Source organism: Aedes albopictus, chromosome 3, assembly GCF_035046485.1.
Source record: "Aedes albopictus strain Foshan chromosome 3, AalbF5, whole genome shotgun sequence".
Taxonomy (NCBI): domain Eukaryota; kingdom Metazoa; phylum Arthropoda; class Insecta; order Diptera; family Culicidae; genus Aedes; species Aedes albopictus.
The window spans coordinates 420,334,941-420,352,588 of NC_085138.1; the positions used below are offsets into that span (position 1 = coordinate 420,334,941).

The 17,648-nt window shown below is 41.9% G+C and overlaps 1 long non-coding RNA gene across 1 annotated transcript; it reads left to right on the top strand.

Moving 5' to 3' along the window:
* The first annotated feature begins 6,111 nt into the window (after positions 1-6,111).
* LOC134292037 (uncharacterized) lies at positions 6,112-6,795 on the top strand. The gene is made up of 2 exons (XR_009999418.1): positions 6,112-6,542; positions 6,613-6,795. It is a non-coding gene; the product is annotated as an uncharacterized LOC134292037 (long non-coding RNA).
* Positions 6,796-17,648: the final 10,853 nt, after the last annotated feature.

Consider the following 17,648-nt stretch of genomic DNA (forward strand, 5'->3'; position numbering starts at 1 on the left):
GCTAACCGGTCGAAATTGATAAATATCTGTTTGCTGCGATCAGATTACTTTGTTGTTGGCTTGGCCAGGGGGTGAGAAACTCGGCTCCAAGCTCGGCACAATGCTTGGGGCAAGACACTGTGCTGGAGAGTACATTTCCCATCACACACGCAGAAAAATGGCGCTTGTTTAAAACAATAAAACGCATGGTTGATTTTCAAACTGAGAATTTACTTATTCCAAAGTTATATTTAATTGTTTTCATTTAGAGTTTATCGATAAAAACAACCGATTACCATCATTTCATATAATGTCAAAAATTTCATTTGTTTCAACAAAATAAAAACCATAAACATGGTCCGAAAGCACTCACACACCTATAAAATGCTTACCCCAACATCGCCACAACGAAGAAGGTGCAGCAAATCCATCACGCCAACTTCCAAGTGCAGCTTTGGTCGTGATGGATAACGCGCTGGTACTCACGACAGCATCCACAAAAAGTTGATCGGCTTCGCCTTTTTTGTCTTTTTTTTAGTCGTTCTCCTCTCCATCCGCTCACCGACGGTCTAAAAATAGATTTCCGAGCTGCCGCAGGAGCTGCCGTCACCAACACAATCACATTCCGGCTTTGTTAGTCACAAAAGTGCAGCCGTTTAAAACAATCTGTTATTTTATGTTGAAACTACCAAATCTGTGTTTGTTCTAACAAACTGTGAAAAATTTCGTCAAATGAAAACATTTGTATTATCAAAAAATGCAACAGTTCAGTTTAAACTAGAAATCAATTTGTCGCTATAGTAAACTGAAAAATCGGTTGATTTGAACTAGAATTCAATTATGTTTACAATTTATTTTTCTGCGTGCAGAGTTGCTCAGAATTTCTCCAGATTGCTCCCGTTTTTGCTTGGGTGTTGCCTGATTTATCGCAAAATCAAAACAATATTGCCCGATATCTCGCTTTTCTTGCAGTTTTAGGGGTGTCTTTCAACAAATTTCGTCGATCATTGGTGAAAAGAGTTACTCAGAATTTCTCTGAGTTACTCTCGTTTGCACAGTGTCTTGCCCCTAGGCACAATGTGCCGAGCACACTTTCGGCACGCTTGCTGGCCTTGTTGCTGGCACAAGCTGGCACTTTTTTATGTCGTTTTCGTTTTTGCAGTGGTGCTACAGAGGGGGCCGACACTTGCGAGGATGAAATTTCCATGGCTTGGAATGAGCGTGTACTGCAAAGGATGATAGAATGATGTGAGAGTGCCGAAATAATGAGTTAAGGATGACTGAGGATGATTAGAATGATGAGATGAACAGCGAGATGAACCAGGGGGATGACGAAGGGCCAGAATCATCTACCCAGCATTCAATTCAACATGGCGTCCAATGTTTTTGTTTTGATTGCTTAATTCATGGAAAAATGCGCTAGAAATATCGACACTGCTTCACTGCTATTTATACAGTCCCGATTCGCTGGTTGGGTCACGACTGCGCCCCGATTAGCGAATCGTGTTCGTTCGTTGGGGCAACTGACAACTGATCAAAATGCTCTAGACACACGCAAGTGTCGAGAAAAACGTCAAGAAACACTCACATACTTGCGCAAACGTTCTGTATACAGCGGACGTTCGCTCGTTGCAACATGTTTACTTTGCAACGAGCGAATGCCATTCGCTAATTGCAACGTCACTTTGACACTAAAGTGCATCAAAATGCACTGCCAGCATGACTGACAGCACAAATTTGACACTTGATTGCTTTTTAATTGCAAAAACTTGTCAAATTTTGCAATTAGCGGACTTGCAACTAAAAAGCGTTGCAACGAGCGGGTTTGCAACGAACGAACGGACGCTGTACAGGAGCTGTGATGCGACGGCGGTCAGACGTCAAACTCGTTTTGACATCTATTTTGACATTGACAGTGCTTTTTAGTTGGGTTTTGCCCCAACCAGTGAACATTCAACCATCGAGACAGCCCATTTAACGAGCTCTCAACGAGCGAATCGTCACTGTAATATCGTGCAAAGTGATAAAGAAAGAGAAACAATCATCAAAAATAACGATTTCGTTTGAAATGTGTAATTTCCGAAATAAGCACTAGCGACACACGAGCCACGCACCCGAAAATCAGGAGCAAGTTAGGGTAAACCGACCAGAAAGTGGGTACCAGAACGCGCCGTACCAACAACGATGATGGGTGGAACGGCGATGTACCGAGTTTGACAGGCATGTCACCCCACTGAGATGAACAGAATGAAACTAGGAATGAAACCATTTTTTGGGTGATTATTTTTGTTTGACAGACTGCTGTCAATGGATTAAATGCTTTGGCTGTTTTCCTACTCTCCGCATCGACCAATGCGGCGCTAGCTTCTATGCGCGAAAAATCGCTAAAAGTAAATCGCAAAAATATTGTATGGCGAATAGCATCTAAAGGCGTATTTCTCGAAGTGGAATACATTATTCGAAAAAATATTTTGTAGCGGTTGTGCACAATGATGACCGGTTTGGTGCCTACCAAATATTTTTTCGATAAAAGCTTTTCATTTCGAGAAATTCGAGTTTTGCTTTTCGCCATACAAAATAAAATGTTTTTACTCCTGCTGACCAGCATTGAACGCACTCCCTGCTGGTACAGTCCCGATTCGCTGGTTGGGTCACGACTGCGCCCCGATTAGCGAATCGTGTTCGTTCGTTGGGGCAACTGACAACTGATCAAAATGCTCTAGACACACGCAAGTGTCGAGAAAAACGTCAAGAAACACTCACATACTTGCGCAAACGTTCTGTATACAGGAGCTGTGATGCGACGGCGGTCAGACGTCAAACTCGTTTTGACATCTATTTTGACATTGACAGTGCTTTTTAGTTGGGTTTTGCCCCAACCAATGAACATTCAACCATCGAGACAGCCCATTTAACAAGCTCTCAACGAGCGAATCGTCACTGTAATCCATTCTTCCGTGGTCGGTTTAGGTAAACAGTGTACAGCAAGTGAAACTTAATACAGCGGCCGTTCGCTCGTTGCAAAATGTTTACTTTGCAACGAGCGAATGCCATTCGCTAATTGCAACGTCATTTTAACACTAAAGTGCATCGAAATGCACTGCCAGCATGACTGACAGCACAAATTTGACACTTGATTGCTTTTTAATTGCAAACACGTGTCAAATTTTGCAATTAGCGGACTTGCAACCAAAAAGCGTTGCAATGAGCGGGTTTGCAACGAGCGAACGGCCGCTGTAATACAGCGGCCGTTCGCTCGTTGCAAAATGTTTACTTTGCAACGAGCGAATGCCATTCGCTAATTGCAACGTCATTTTGACACTAAAGTGCATCGAAATGCACTGCCAGCATGACTGACAGCACAAATTTGACACTTGATTGCTTTTTAATTGCAAACACGTGTCAAATTTTGCAATTAGCGGACTTGCAACCAAAAAGCGTTGCAATGAGCGGGTTTGCAACGAGCGAACGGCCGCTGTAAATTAATTAATTTAATTATTAACATTTTTAGGAGGAAAGACGGTACCGGTAACCTTCATGACTTTCGCCGGCACGAATGGTACCGCGAAGCTTCGGTTCCGCACATTGCATATTCGTCGAATGCTACCGGGAATGGGAAGTTTCGCGATGCCTTCTATGTCACCCACACGCTAAAACCACTCAGCACCTACACCGAGGGGGGCGACAATAATCCATTTTGGATCAATCCACTTATCCGCGATCGGTAATGGCGGCGGCGGGCATATCCAACCGGTTCGGAATTTGACGTTTCTTGGGGGAAAGTCAAAATAGTTTCATTCCCCTCTTCACCCCTTCACCCACCGATCGGTGGCGCCAACCGATAGCGATCCCCACGAAACGTCAAAATTCGAATCGGTTGGTTGTGCCCGCCGCCGCCATTACCGCTCGCGGATAATACCCCGGACAGACATGTGATACGAGTGTGATTCCTGTACAACGGTACGCAGTGTCAAGAAAATTTTAACAAGACTGACTTGAACTGAGAGAATTTTCAGTATGGCACTCATTTCAAGCGCAATTGTACAGTGATTCTTGTATCACATGTGTGTCATAAGTATAAGTGGATAGACCCGCAGGGAGTGCGTTCAATGCTGGTCAGCAGGAGTAAAATCATTTTATTTTGTATGGCGAAAAGCATCTGAACTCGAATTTCTCGAAATGAAAAGCTTTTACCGAAAAAATATTTGGGAGGCACCCAACCGGTCATCATTGTGCACAACCGCTACCAAATATTTTTTCGATTAATGAGTTCCACTTCGAGAAATACGCCTTTAGATGCTATTCGCCATACAATATTTTCGCGATTTTTCGCGCATAGAAGCCTGCGCCACATTGGTCGATGCGGAGAGTAGGAAAACAGCCAAAGCATTTAATTCATTATCATGCGATAATGCGTTATAATATTCGATTTCCTTGATTTTACCAATTATCAACCATTACTTCCATTACATTGGATTTTAAATCGATTTAATCGGATTTTCCCCCATTTTTCCATTTTGGATTATTTTCATCGCTCAACAAATTGGTCAAAATCCGAAATTATCTCAAAAAATCGGATAAAATGACGATATCCGCTCAATGGGCCTTTTCATTTGACGTCTTAAATCAGCTGATTGTTCGGGCGTTTGACAGTTCTTCTATGAAGATGACACGTTCGTGTTAGCAGCTGTTGTTCAAGCTTTGTAAACAAATGCATGCACGGATCTGTCACATGAAAAGGTCTACACGCTTATCTGAAACTACCCATCGACTGGGTCGATTCTACCCGGATTATTATGTAATTCACAGTTGTCAAAATCCGGGTAACCGTTGTCACATCAAATGAGTAAGCTTTACCCTCATTCTGGGAAAACGGGTCTTTGTGAAAATCCAAAAACCCATTTTTGTCTGTAGTGAGCTGCTGTCATAATCTGGGTAACCATCTGGGTACCTGGTACTTGAAAAAAAAATCACTTTGACCGCCGCGTCTTGCAAAGTGAACTATTATGCTTTTGGTCGAAATACGAAGTGACCGAACGTGCGAAAATTGATTTTTAACCTACTTAGAAATGTCGCAACTCAATTTGGAATAGTGCATATTGTTGCTCTTAATTAGCTTAATGATGCGCAACAGAAAAAATAGATTCAAATTTACTTCGCAGCTGCAACTTCGCATGTGCTTCTAGCGACGACTTCGATTTGGTGGTGCGACGATAATATGGTGGAGTGAAAAAAATCAGAGCCTTTGGAGGAGCTTTGAGCAATTTTCGACGACGGAAGCTACGAACTATGGACTGGTAAGAGTTTTGACGGTCCTTTTCATAATGAAATTCTTCAAAGCCATTCTATTTTCAGGCATGCCGTCCGCTTTGCCCGGCTGCAACAGAGAAGTCGGCATTTTCCCCGTCGGTTATTTCGAACCTCCTCAATCAGTCAGGACTTCCCCAACAATAAATATTTCAGTGATTACGTGTGAAATAGGTGAAATAAATGTTTATTTATTATGACAAACAAGCCTATCGTAAGTGTTTTATTTCCAGATTTTTTTTTGTTTGGGGTTACTTATTTGAGTTGGGTGCATGCTTGCTTACTCATTTATACAAAAATGGGTATGATGAGAAACGCCTTAATCTGAGTAACCTTTACCCAGATTTTCGGTAACCCAGATTTGAGTAAAGGTACCTTTACCCACATTAGAGTAACTGCAGATTTTCTCGATCTGGGTCACTTTGACATCAATCTGGGTAGCTGAGGGTTAGCGTGTATACCGGTAGAAATCGCACTGCGAATCCAGCATTAAGTCTAGTATGCACCTGGTAAGAAAAGCACTCCAGAAAAAATCCCTCTAATTACCAAAGGAATTTTGACAACTCTGGAGCTCGATTTGAATAGGTCGTATGTGCTTTTGTCGATTAAAAATTCGATCAGTTGGATTCGCTTATTATAGCGAAAACCGTTGAAATTGAGCAAAGTCGATACATACAGCAGAATCCTCACAAAACAGGCTTCCTGTTCCATCATTAAAAGTTTGCAAAATGTCTGCCATATTGCTACAATGACTAAAATAAACTGATCGAATTTTATATCGAAAAAGCACATACGACCTATTCAAATCGAGCTCTAGAACTGATTAGTATGGGAAAAAATGTCACTTTTCCTTGAGGAATAATTGAACGGAATATTTTTCCGCAAGGAAAAGTGACAGCTCCATTTGATTTGCCCGGCAGGCGTTACGAGCGTTACACAATTTTCATTTCTTTCCAGCTGCGGACCGCTCAAGAAATTTTAACAGCGAAATCATTTCTTGACCGTTCCTTGGCCTATCTTTTTCCACAGTACTTATCAGGTGCGTACTACCCTTTACCCTTTAAGGAATAAAAAGTACCCTTTTTTTGCTAGTATATGAAACTGTCAAAATAAAGGGTACTTGTCAAATTTTGAAAATGGGTAAATTTTGCCCTTATTACAATTCCAACCGAGTACTCTTCAATGAGTGAAAATTTTGTTAAGCATTTTCGAGGTGCATCCAGTGCTGATGTAAGTGATTTTGCTGATTTTTGCGGGTAAGTAAAACAAAATATTCAACAGCGTTGTTAAGTCGCGAACTAATTTGTAAATTCTTTATTTCATTAGGATGTCGGTGGCTCCGAGAGTGGCCTTCCTTTTGACCTCCACCTGGATCAAAGTTGGGCCCAGGATTCCTTCAACCAGGCGCGGGAATATAAGTTGTCCGTGCCCGACTGGCAAAGTCCACATCAATAAATTAACATCAAAAGGAAAAATAACAAAAATTAATAAAACGTTTGCAAAAAAGTATTTTAAAGTTGTTTATTTATTTATTTATTTATTTAAAAGTTCAAAAGTTTCATAAAGTCCCTATAAAATGATAAAAAGGGTAAATTTTACTCTCTTCATAATTTGAAATCGTTCCAGAAAAAGAGTAAAAATCACACGGTGATTTGACGTACAAGCAGTTTACCCTTTAAAGAGTAAAGACCGTTTACTCTTTTTATGAGTTCACCTAGTTACTCTCGAAAAGGGTACTTTTTCACTCTTTAAAGAGTACTTTGGTCTCTCAGTGCGCTCAAACGGTTGAGACGTCGCGACGCCGTAACTTGACAGCTCTTCCAGGCGTCGTTTATCAGCTGTAATCAAAACAAAAACTTCTGTCGAAGGAATTCGTAATTCGTCGAAAAATAAAGGTGAGTGGAAAAAATAAGTTAGATATTTTAATCATAACCGTAATTATTATTATATTCTATGTACAGTCCCGATTCGCTGGTTGGGTCACGACTGCGCCCCGATTAGCGAATCGTGTTCGTTCGTTGGGGCAACTGACAACTGATCAAAATGCTCTAGACACACGCAAGTGTCGAGAAAAACGTCAAGAAACACTCACATACTTGCGCAAACGTTCTGTATACAGGAGCTGTGATGCGACGGCGGTCAGACGTCAAACTCGTTTTGACATCTATTTTGACATTGACAGTGCTTTTTAGTTGGGTTTTGCCCCAACCAGTGAACATTCAACCATCGAGACAGCCCATTTAACAAGCTCTCAACGAGCGAATCGTCACTGTACTGCCATGCCAGCACTTTGGCAGAATGTTTATTCGAACAAGGACTTATGGAGAAGCCAAAGCCGGCTCCCGTTCCTATCCGGCGCTGGAAATGGGACAGCTGTGCAGTACAAGTGGACGGCATCGCCAAATACGTTGATAAAGATTGGCCAAAAAACGGAACCTTCCGGAAGCAAACTTTTCGGCACCGGCCACGACGACAAGTTTCTGAAGAATCATGAACAAATTGGCAACTCCGGCATACGCCGAAACACCTCGTCTTTGAAGGGAACATTAATTTAAAGGCTGTTAAAACTTTGACACCGGATCCCTTTTCGGGAACACAGCTAGGGGCAAGACACTGTGCAAACGAGAGAAACTCTGAGAAATTCTGAGTAACTCTTTTCACCAATGATCGACGAAATTTGTTGAAAGACACCCCTAAAACTGCAAGAAGAGCGAGATATCGGGCAATTCTGGAGCTCGATTTGAATAGGTCGTATGTGCTTTTGTCGATTAAAAATTCGATCAGTTGGATTCGCTTATTATAGCGAAAACCGTTGAAATTGAGCAAAGTCGATACATACAGCAGAATCCTCACAAAACAGGCTTCCTGTTCCATCATTAAAAGTTTGCAAAATGTCTGCCATATTGCTACAATGACTAAAATAAACTGATCGAATTTTATATCGAAAAAGCACATACGACCTATTCAAATCGAGCTCTAGAATTTTGTTTTGATTTTGCGACAAATCAGGCAACACCCAAACAAAAACGGGAGCAATCTGGAGAAATTCTGAGCAACTCTATGAAGGAAAATGTACTCTCCAGCACAGTGTCTTGCCCCAAGGAACACAGCTTACCAGACCAACAGTCTTGGCACCGGATCTGCCTTGGAGCCCAAAAACCCACACAAGCCGCAGTTCAAACATCAACGAAGCTCAAAACCGCCAATCAATCCTCGGGCACTTAAGTTCTTGAACAAACATAAAATGTATTTCGTAGTTTTCCTTGTTTAAGTTTTTTTTAATGAAACATAGAATTCAAAATATAATAGTCTCGGGACAAGCCCCAAATTTGATTTTGTTATTCATCTCTATTGAACCGTCAAACTCGGAGAAATTCATATTCGATGGTCATTGGAAGAGTACGACGGCACGACAGTATCTCAGACAGCACCCTCATAGAATCCTTTTTCAAACGGAATGCCTGAATCGTCGATTCCAAATCATTTAAACTTCCTAATAATTACTTCATAATTGATCCTGGTCGAACTAGTCGACACGCAATCCTCCGACCAGGACACTAGAAAACGCTTTTCCTGGAATCAAAGTTCTAGCTCCGAACGCTCTGGACAAAGTCCAGCTTGTAATCACAACTTTTGTAAACAAAAAACAAAAAAAAAACAAGAAAATTTGACACTTATTAGTTAAGAGATGTGAATCGGTTATATTCGATTCGATGATTATGCCAAAACTAAAATCGATTTAATCGGATTTCTCGGATATGGACGATTTTATTCGATTATTGCTCATTCGTCAAATTTTATTGAAATTATGCATAAATAATTTAGTTATGGTCTAAAATCGAGATAATCTGCATATGTCGCCCCCCTCGATCTGAATGCATACGTAAAAAAATCAAATTCCATGTGAGATCCACATTAAAATTGAGTGGATTGTTTATAGATCGGGGCAAAAATAATATTGGTGATTCTACACGCAGAAAAATATCGCATATTAGAACCTAATACATTTCCACTTTGGTTCAACTTCAATACTTTTTTTGAATCAAAGCACATTAATATTTAATTCTAATACTTAACAGCTTTGACTCAGTTTTAATAGAAACAATGTCGTTTCATTTTTGATTCAAGAAAATATCTACTTTGAAATAAATATAGCTCTTAGAACAAGTTTATTTGCCGCCATTTTGCTTTTACTGTCATAAAATAAAATAAAAATGTAAAAGAAGAGATCGTAGTTGAGACGCTCGGTACGGATTTAAGAGTTGTTGAACTTATTGAAATAGTTTGATTTACCGGATGATCTAGTGGGTGCCTTCATTGGTAAGTACGATATCTAATGTGAAAATGTTTATTTAATTCCAAAATTGTATCATTTCTCCAGACTATGTAGTTAATCGTGCAGAAGGAAGTCGAGGAACTATATACCGCAGTCACTTCTAGCTGAAAGGACGAAGTACGGCATCATTGAATGGAGACAAAACTTGGTAAGAACCTACTGGTTTTCGTAAGATTATTTTTACTAACGAAACCCTTTTTGTTAAACAGAAGATTCCTCCGAGTCTGGTGCTTCAAGTATGTCGCCTCCACCACTCCCGCGCGTTGGAACTGCTGATGTTGCAAGAGGCACCTACGTAGCAACTTACGACAAACATCAGTAATGATTATGTGAAGATTTATATGTAAAAATTATATAAATAAAGTAAATATGGTCCCTAAAACTCCTATTTATTTTTATTGAATCTTTTGAAAAATATTAAGAACATAATATTATTTTTGAAACAAAAATAAGTTTTTGATTCTAAAATATGAGTTTTTTGCTTCAAAAATAAATATTTTTTGAAATAAAGTCGAAATATATTTGTTTCAATGTAATGGAGTATTCGAATCAAATATTTTTCTTTTTGAATTTACATTCAAGCTTCCGAAAGCTAGACTTAAAAACAATAACAAAAGTGCTTTGAAGCTAATACTCAGTGGTTATTGAATCAATGAAAAAAGCACTTAGGCCGTGGATCAAAGGTTATTTTTCTTTATTTCAAAGTCGTTTATTTTTGAATTTAATATATATTTTTCTGCGTGTATAAGTTTTACACGTGACATTCACTGGTTTTACAATTTGCGCAAATCATATATACCGCATTTAGTTCACCACTGGACTGCGAACTGCGACTTCATAAGTGCGAAAACGTAAATAAAAGTGCGCGATTGCATCAAATCAGGTTGATGCTTGGGGCAAGACACTGTGCTGGAGAGTACATTTCCCATCACAGAGTTGCTCAGAATTTCTCCAGATTGCTCCCGTTTTTGCTTGGGTGTTGCCTGATTTATCGCAAAATCAAAACAATATTGCCCGATATCTCGCTTTTCTTGCAGTTTTAGGGGTGTCTTTCAACAAATTTCGTCGATCATTGGTGAAAAGAGTTACTCAGAATTTCTCTGAGTTACTCTCGTTTGCACAGTGTCTTGCCCCTAGGGTTGATGTCTTCGGCGCACTATTTCTTCAATCTATGGTGAACAAGTCTGGAGCTCGATTAGAATAGGTCGTATGTGCTTTTGTCGATTAAAAATTCGATCAGTTGGATTCGCTTATTATAGCGAAAACCGTCGAAATTGAGCAAAGTTGATACATAGAGCAGAATCCTCACAAAACAGGCTTTCTGTTCCAACATTGAAAGTTTGCAAAATATCTGCCATATTGCTACAATGACTAAAATAAACTGATCGAATTTTATATCGACAAAAGCACATACGACCTATTCAAATCGAGCTCCAGAAGTGCTCTGAAGACAACGAGTTGATTTGATGCAATCGCGCACTTTTATTATGCCTGGTTTACATGAGTCAACTGAAACGAGCATTTCACTTGCCAACTTCTCAAATATATTCATTCGAAACGAATGATGTGTTTAGACTCAGCAAACGACTCGAACGGCCACTTGCATGCTCTTGAATGCATTTCAGTTGAAGCAAATGTTTACATTGATCAATTCGCGCGGTGCGTAAGCAAACTGAATTGAATTCAGCTCATCTGACAGATAACTTGAATTCAACTCACATGAATCGCGGGTTCAGACGGGGCAAGTGAGATGATTACGTTTGACTTGAACGGAAAAGTTCAACATGTTCAACTTTCGTTCAAGTCAAGTCAGTTGCTGAAGTGAGATGAACGGTGGTGTTTACACGTTCAATTCACATTCAATTGGGCGTTTTCAACTGACTGGAATCAAGTCACTTGCACCGTCTAAACCAGGCATTAGCGTTTTCGCACTCGTGAAAACTAGTGCGATAGTCCAGTGGTGAACTAAATGCGCTATATCAAGCATAATTTTTCAAATCGACGTATCTAACTTTTTCACTGATCTGAGTAAATTCATGGTCAATGTTGACGACCATTTCACTAAAATTGTTTTTTATAAAATGACTTTTCATAAGTTTTTCCGTGCTTAACATCACCAGGGATATAGCACGCACTAGGTAAGAAACAAAACCTACTCATTCCATATCATTTTCACAATGAATTCCCAGGTAACAATCCTAATTCTATTTGGTTTTATTTGTTTTTATGATAGTTTTATCGCAACATTGCATATTCTAGTTGATCTTATCGGAGTTTCAGCTGAGCATAACTATTCTTCATCAATATGTGGTTTTAAAAACACCTCCAAGAATACTTGAGGTTCAGTTCATAAAACCATAAACACAACAAGAACTGTTGAACTTATTTTCAGTTTTATAAGGTTCTTGTAGTTATCTTCAATCATCCGTTCTTGATCAAGAGCAACTGTTCTCGCATGAGAACAGTTTGGTACATGAAAAATACAAGACAAAACTGAAGCATCAGATTTCGATTCTCATCGTTCCATTATTGCTGCCAATCAAGAACACCTACCCGGAAACCCAACCGCGACGCGGTGCAGTGCCAAGTTCCTCCGGTTGCAGCATCCGAATTGAGGTTGGTTTGGTCATCCAGGACATCGATTCCCTTGTAATCGGGAGTCATATAATCGACCTGCAAAATCACTTACCTGTTGGAAATGCTGACCGGAGGAATAAGGCGCTGCACCACATCAAGGCCGGTTCCCGAAAAAGGTCTGCCTGGTTGGCAACGGTACCGGGCTGATGATTAAATTTATCGCACGAAGTTCACAAAATACACCGCGGTGCGATAATTTATTGTTTGTTTACAATTTGGCGTACATGATTTATGACGTTCTCGGCGGAGTTTGCATAAACCTACATCAAGAACGTTATAAACCTGAGTACTCTTGAATAATACTTCTTACCCTTGCATAAGATGAAATAAATTTAAGACATTCTTGATGGAGGCCAACCAGGCTGCATTGAGAACGTTATAAATCCTAGTATTCTTGAGTTATGTTTTTAGCTCTCTCATGAGTTGAAAGAAATTTAAGACGATCTTATGGTGATGTTGATTAAAACCATCGATGATGGACCGACCACCGGCCTAGATTTCAATGGAAGCCATGTTGAGAAAACTCATGAGCAATGTTCGCATGACCAGGAATAATATTTTTAAATATTTTATTAGTGCGTTATAATGGAAGCGCGTTGCAATTTTTGGAAGTATCTTGCAACATATATACGATGAATTTTGCTTGGCATTTGGCATCCTTGCTGCATCACGGAAATATTTCCAATTTGTGTAATAAATTAATCCCGATTACAATAATGTGTCATTTTCATTGTGTTTTTAATTTCAATTTAATTCATCAAACTTATCTGTCGACATAAAAGCTGCATCAGCAACATTGACAAATTTATTATCGTTTTATCGTGCACTTGAAGAGTTCTACAAGGAGAGAGTAATTCGCCTTGGGGACAACTTAGGAAGTATAACAAGTTTTAAGAGAAATTTAAAAACAACTCTCCAAGAGCATCTTAGGATGGGCCTCTTTGATCTTATGGCGAGTTTATGGTTGAGCTGATGTCGTGTTGTAGAGCAATTTGGTTTATGCATGGTTTTAAAGACCAGGTGTTGAAGAATACTTCAAAAGCATTATAAAATTAATTTTGTTACTTGGGTTTTGATAAAAATACACATACACCGGGTTGGTTAGAGATACGTCATGCCAGATACGTCGCTTTTGTATGGTGCCAGTTTGGTGTATCTAGAACAGCTGTTACTTTTGATTTTGGCTAGATACGTCGTTTGGTTTTCTCATATATCAAAACGGTGTATCTACCAGTAAAGTTGTAAACATCAAAATCAAGGATGGAAGAAAATCACCTCTAGTGATAAATGAAACAGGATACGAACAATCCAAGATTGCCTTTGCTCTTGCAGTAGCATGATGCCGAAACCCTCGCCCCGTGCTTGTATCATGGGATCATAGACAATCAAAGCATCTGATGCACGCTTTATCATGGGATCACACGTTATCAGATCATGTTACAAGTCGCGATAAATGTTATTCATCACGATTTAAACCTGGATTTAAACCTTTTATGGACCACCAAACAGAATTTATGATGAAAAACAATACATTCATTGGCATATATTGATATTAGAGCACCAAGAATGCACAAAAAGTGAATGATTTTCGGTATTTATCATTTCGACTTCATGATAACGATCGCATCATGGCCGAACATGCCTCGCGATTCAATTTTCGCGGAGCGTGGTTTGTTATAATGCTTGACGACAACGTTCTATCGTTGTTGCTATGATCGCGCGATGTGCTTCAACCGCGATACATTCGGAATCTTATCATGATCACTAGATTTCCATCCTTGATCAAAATAGTTAGATACGTCGTTTCGAATAATATGTTTAGTTAAACAAATTAAGCAATAATTCATCAAACAGTGATGCGGATCCTTCAATTTGCTTTATGAATCATGCATGCAGCAGTTAACCCGGATTTGTTTACATTCTCGAGTTACGTCGGATTGAAAAGTTATGCTTGATATTTCATTTCATTTATTTAGTTAACATCAAATTCATGATAATACTGAATCAACAATTTGCCGCCATAAAACTCGATTTGCAGCTGCAGCTCTCCAACGTCGGTCACGCCCAACACTCGCCAGATCACGCTCCACCTGGTCCGCCCATCGTGCTCTCTGCGCTCCACGCCTTCTTGTACCAACCGGATGATTAGCAAACACCAACTTTGCAGGGTTGTTGTCCGGCATTCTTGCAACATGCCCTGCCCACCGTATCCTTCCGGCTTTGGCTACCTTCTGGATGCTGGGTTCGCCGTAAAGTGCAGCGAGCTCGTGGTTCATCCTTCTCCGCCACACACCGTTCTCCTGCACGCCGCCGAAGATCGTCCTTAGCACCCGTCGCTCGAAAACTCCGAGTGCTTGCATGTCCTCCTCGAGCATCGTCCACGTCTCGTGCCCGTAGAGAACCACCGGTCTTATTAACGTCTTGTACATGGTACATTTGGTGCGGGGGTGAATCTTTTTTGACCGCAGTTTCTTCTGGAGCCCATAATAGGCACGACTTCCACTGATGATGCGCCTTCGTATTTCACGGCTCACGTTATTGTCAGCCGTTAGCAAGGAACCGAGGTAGACGAATTCTTCTACCACCTCGAAAGTATCCCCGTCTATCGTAACATTGCTGCCAAGGCTTGTCCTGTCTCGCTCAGTCCCACCTACCAGCATGTACTTTGTCTTAGCCGCATTCACCACCAGTCCGACCTTTGCTGCTTCACGTTTCAGGCGGGTGTACTGTTCTGCCACCGTTCCAAATGTCCTAGCAATAATATCCATGTCATCTGCAAAACATACAAATTGGCTGGATTTCGTGAAGATCGTACCCCGGCTGTTGAGCCCGGCTCGTCGCATAACACCTTCCAGGGCGATGTTGAATAGTAGGCAGGAAAGTCCATCACCTTGTCGTAGTCCCCGTCGAGATTCAAATGAACTGGATAGTTCACCCGAAATCCTTACGCTGTTCTGCACACCGTCCATCGTTGCTCTTATCAGTCTAGTCAGCTTCCCGGGAAAGCTGTTCTCGTCCATAATTTTCCATAGCTCTGTGCGGTCGATACTGTCGTATGCCGCTTTGAAGTCGATAAACAGGTGATGCGTTGGGACCTGGTATTCACGGCATTTCTGGAGGATTTGCCGTACGGTGAAGATCTGGTCCGTTGTCGACCGGCCGTCGATGAAACCGGCTTGGTAACTTCCCACGAACTCATTTACTTTAGGTGAAAGACGACGGAAGATGATCTGGGATATCACTTTGTAGGCGGCATTCAAAATGGTGATCGCTCGAAAGTTCTCACACATTAACTTGTCGCCTTTCTTGTGGATGGGACAGATTATCCCTTCCTTCCACTCCTCCGGTAGCTGTTCGGTTTCCCAAATCTTGACAACTAACTGGTGCAGACAGGTGGCCAACTTTTCCGGGCCCATCTTGATGAGTTCCGCTGCGATACCGTCCTTACCAGCCGCTTTGTTGTTTTTGAGCTGGTGGATGGCATCCTTAACTTCTCTCAGCGTGGGAGTTGGTTCGTTCCCGTCCTCTGCTGCACCAACATAGTCATTTCCTCCGCTGCCTTGGTCATCCGTGCCTACATTCTCTTCGCCATTCAGGTGCTCGTCGAAGTGCTGCTTCCACCTTTCGATCACCTCACGTTTGTCCGTCAGGAGGCTCCCGTCCTTATCCCTGCAGATTTCGGCTTGCGGCACGTAGCCTTTGCGGGATGCGTTGAGCTTCTGGTAGAACTTGCGTGTTTCCTGTGAACGGCACAGCAGTTCCATTTCCTCGCACTCCGCTTCTTCCAGGCGGCGCTTTTTCTCCCGGAAGAGACGGGTCTGCTGCTTCCGCTTCTGTCTGTATCGCTCCACATTCTGTCGGGTTCCATGCTGCAGCATTACCGCCCGCGCTGCATCCTTCTCCTCCAAAACCGCTCTGCACTCCTCGTCGAACCAATCGTTTCGTCGACTCCGTTCTACGTACCCGATAGTGCTCTCAGCTGCGTTGTTGATGGCTGCTTTGATTGTACTCCAGCAGTCCTCTAGAGGGGCCACATCGAGCACACCCTCGTCCGGCAACGCTGCCTCGAGATTCTGCGCGTATGCGGTGGCGACATTCGGTTGCTTCAGTCGCTCTAGATCGTACCGGGGCGGCCGCCGGTAATGTACGTTGTTAATAACGGAGAGTTTTGGGCGCAGTTTAACCATCACCAGGTATTATGCTTTTGGTCGAAATACGAAGTGACCGAACGTGCGAAAATTGATTTTCAACCTACTTAGAAATGTCGCAACTCAATTTGGATTAGTGCATATTGTTGCTATTAATTAGCTTAATGATGCGCAACAGAAAAAATAGATTAAAATTTACTTCGCAGCTGCAACTTCGCATGTGCTTCTAGCGACGACTTCGATTTGGTGGTGCGACGATAATAGTGATCGGAGTCGATATTAGCGCCACGATAGGTCCTGACGTCGATAATGTCGGAGAAGTGCCGTCCATCAATCAGAACGTGGTCGATTTGCGATTCCGTTTGTTGTGGTGATCTCCAGGTGTAACGATACGGGAGGCTGTGCTGGAAGAAGGTGCTACGAATGGCCATGTTCTTGGAGGCGGCGAAATCGATGAGGCGTAGGCCATTTTCGTTCGTCAGCTGGTGGGCGCTGAACTTTCCAATCGTCGGTCTGAATTCCTCCTCCTGGCCTACCTGAGCGTTTAGATCCCCTATGATGATCTTGACGTCGTGGTTTGGGCAGCGGTCGTACTCGCGTTCGAGCTGCGCGTAAAATGCGTCTTTGTCATCATCAGTGCTTCCGGAGTTAGGGCTGTGCACGTTTATTATGCTAATGTTGAAGAATCGGCCCTTGATCCTCAACCTGCACATTCTTTCATCGATCGGCCACCAACCGATCACGCGCCTCTGCATGTCGCCCATCACTATAAAAGCTGTTCCCAGCTCACGTGTGTTGCCGCAACTCTGGTAGATGGTATGATTACCTCTAAACGTTCGCACCATAGATCCTGTCCACCACACCTCCTGCAGCGCTACGATTCCGAACCCGCGGTCCTTCAGTGTATCGGCGAGTATGCGGGTGCTCCCGATGAAGTTGAGAGATCTGCAGTTCCACGTACCGAGCTTCCAATCGCAAGTCCCTTTTCGTCGCTGTGGTCGTCGCCATTGGTATCGGTTCGCATTCTTCTCTTGTTGATTTTCCGGTGCTAGTCTTTTTTACGGCTGGCTCGCAGGGCCTGACACCAACCCACTAACCCAGGGAGCTGGGCTTACCTTCCCGGAAGCTACGGGTTCTGCATTGGCATTTCCTCCAACTACAGTGCTAAATAGCTAGGCTCGAGCGCCAGTCTTCGCCGCTTGATATGTAAAACACATTACAAAATTTTTTTGTGTGTAGAC